This window comes from Grammomys surdaster, unplaced genomic scaffold, assembly GCF_004785775.1.
Source record: "Grammomys surdaster isolate TR1022 unplaced genomic scaffold, NIH_TR_1.0 125996, whole genome shotgun sequence".
In the NCBI taxonomy this organism is placed as follows: domain Eukaryota; kingdom Metazoa; phylum Chordata; class Mammalia; order Rodentia; family Muridae; genus Grammomys; species Grammomys surdaster.
This window is the reverse complement of record NW_021620812.1, coordinates 1917897-1921077: the sequence shown is the minus strand read 5'-3', so window position 1 is coordinate 1921077 and position 3181 is coordinate 1917897. Positions and strand designations below refer to the sequence as shown.

The 3181-nt window shown below is 38.7% G+C and overlaps 1 pseudogene; it reads left to right on the top strand.

Moving 5' to 3' along the window:
- The first annotated feature begins 46 nt into the window (after positions 1-46).
- Positions 47-3181, top strand: part of LOC114609936 — a 17675-nt pseudogene continuing 14540 nt past the window's right edge.

Genomic DNA, 3181 nt, shown 5'->3' with positions numbered 1-3181 from the left:
GTGGATAACGGGCTGGAAGAAGGAAGAGGATGGTGCAGTGTGGATAATGGGCTGGAAGAAGGAAGAGGATGGCGCAGTGTGGATAACAGACTGGATGCGGATCCAGTTGCAGGTAAGAGAAGTTGACAGCTCAGTCTAAAATCATGGTGACAGGGATGGATTTTGGGATTGCTTTGGGAAGACAAGGTGACATTGAAGCAAAGCTGATGCTGTTTGTTACAGACAGAATGCTGCATCTCCCTCAAACCCACAGCCTGAAGTGCTAACACTAGATGTGGCAGTCACTTGGTAGGAGGCTTGAGGGGTAATTAGGACTGGATGAGGTCACAGTGGTGAAGGCATCATGATGCAAATAACGTACTTAATGCCATTATTGGAGGAGCCTGCAGGAAAACCATTTTCAGGCCAGAGTGAAGGTGGCTACAAATGAGGGAGGAAGTTCTAACAACAAGAAGTCCAGCATTCCCAGGCTTTTCCAGCATCCAATACTGAGAAAAATATTCTTTGTTTAATGGTGATCTGAGCTGATTAATATGAATATTTATCCGATTGGTAGTTGTGATGCTTTATACCAAATGCTGATGGCTTTTGAGAAAATAAGAACTGAGCATGGTATTTTTTGCTAAACATAACTTGATATTGAACTACTGGTATTAACAGAACCTGAGGATCAAAGTAATTGTTATTATTAATTTTAAAGCAATGTAAATGCTTGTTTTAATGTAGATATACATATAGAAACCAACACTATTTAGTAAGTAAAACACATTCTTCTTAAGCATACATTGAAGATTTAGAAAAAGTTGATCATTTGGTCATTAGATCTTTTACAACGAAACACATAGAATATTGTATTAATTACTTTTTCATCATCATGACCAAGTATCTGAGAAGAAGAAATGTATGGGAGAGAACGTAAGAAAGAGAGAGCCAACTATTTTGGGGAAGCTATGATACCAGGAGCATGAGGCCAGGTTGTGTTTTATGGAAGGAAAATTGAGAAGGGAGACAGTCAGTCCTTGTGAGAAAGTCATGATGGCAGGAGCATGAGATGGTGGCCTTATTGCGTTCACAGTTCAGAACCAGAGGCAACCAGTAAGGTCCAGGATACTAAACCCCAAAGTCAGTGCAGTGACTCACATCTTCCAGTGAGACCCAGTCGTCTACAGGTTGCATAGCCTTCAAAACCTGCACCAGCATCTGGGGACCAAGTTGTCAGAAACAGGAGTCTGTGGGGTGATGCATCACATCCAAACTGCCCCAAGTAACTCCGAAAATATTAGAGAGAAATTAAGAAACAAAATGTATTATAGTTAAAGGCATATTAGAAAAAAAGCATACTGCTGAGGATGTAAAAGATAAGGAAAAGACAGAGAAAGTTGAAAAGAGAAACAAAGTTAAGAAATCAAGCAAATTTAAAACAAAATTGAAATGTCATCACTGGAAAATAAAAGCAGTAGCAGACTGATCAAGAAAATGAGAAAAATGAATACTAGCATGACACAGTAATTATGGTTATTGATTCAATTTCAGAGAATGGGGAACATTTACAGTCAGGATTCTATTAGTCACAAAATCTCATATGTTTACGTATTTGGGTGGATGAGTCAAGGCCATTTGTTTGATATTAGCCTTTCCCTTGGTAGTCAACAAATCATGTGTATACTTATCAATAAAAATACATCCATTTGCCAACATGACCGGATGCTTGTATCTATTTTCAAATAGCTTTGAAGAACATTTTTCCAACACAGGCCATGAAAACAGAAATACATATTCCATATAAGTTGAGTTTCCCGACTTAAACTATTTATATATCTATTTATACAAATATTTGTATATAAATGATCATGGAAAAATCTTTGAAGATTATCTTATCAGAATATTTACATGATTTGCTTGTTATTTTAACTGTCAACTTGATACAACCTAGAAACACCTTGGAAGAGAATTTCAATGAGGAATCTTCTAATTGAGATAAGGTTGGTCTGTGTGCATGTCTGTAGGGGATTATCGTGACTGATAATTGGAATGAAGAGACCCAAACCATCATGATATCGGGGATTGTTAACAATTTCCTTGGGAGGGGGATCTGGACAGTGTAAGAAAGGAGAAATCTAGAAGCAAGCAAACAAGCAGGCAAGCAAGCAAGCAAGCATACATATACTCTCTCTTTTCTCTTGACTGTGGATGTGACTAGGTGCTTAAATTCCAGCCTTGACTTCTCTGAAATGATGGACCCTGATCTGGAATTGTAAACTGAATAAACCCCCTTCTCCTCTAACTTGCTTTTTCTCAGAGTATTTTATCACAACAATGGTATACTTGGGAATGTATTTTCTTGCATAGTAGAATAAAATGTGTGTCATTAATAATATAATGTGAACTTAGATGTTGGTCTTTTTACTTCAGTCTTCAGAATTATACTCTGAAAAATTCCTTTCCTTTTTGTACAAACAATTTTGTACAAAATTCCTTTCCTTTTCCTTTTCCTTGTTGTACAAACATTTTGTAGTAGAGTACTTAGTCATTACTTAGTTATCATTTAGATCATTGCTATTTTCTTACTTTTATAAGTTAATTACCAGAGAAGCTGAAACCATTGTCATAAGTAAACAAAATGGAATTAACACACTTATCCATCAACAGGAAGGCTGGAAGTTTGTTTTAGTGAGTTGTGAGATGTGGTCATTTAAAAAAAAACATTGGCTGGTCTGGAGAGATGGCTCAGTTAGTAATCAGCTGGGGCTGGGGAGATAGCTAAGTTATTAACTGATAATTGGCTGGTTTGGGGAGGGTGGCTCAACAATTGGCTGGAGCTGGGGAGAGGCACAATTAGTAATTGGCTGGGCTGAGGAGATGGCTCAGTTGGTAGCATGCTATTTCATAAGCACTAGGACTCAAGTAGGAGTTGAGATTTCTATCAGCCACATAAAAACTCAGGCTTGCCGACCTGTGGCTGTAATCCTCTGGGGGAGGGATGGAGACAGAGGATATGGCTGTGCCTCCTTTTCCTGGACAAACCCTCGGGGGAGGAGCTTTCTGCTTAGTCAGCCTAACATTCTCCAGGTCAGTGAGACCCTGTCTCAAGACCAGTGAAGAGTGAATGAGAAAGTGGAAGAAGGCACCTGATGTTCACCTCTGTCCTCAACATGCACACACACAGACACACACACACACA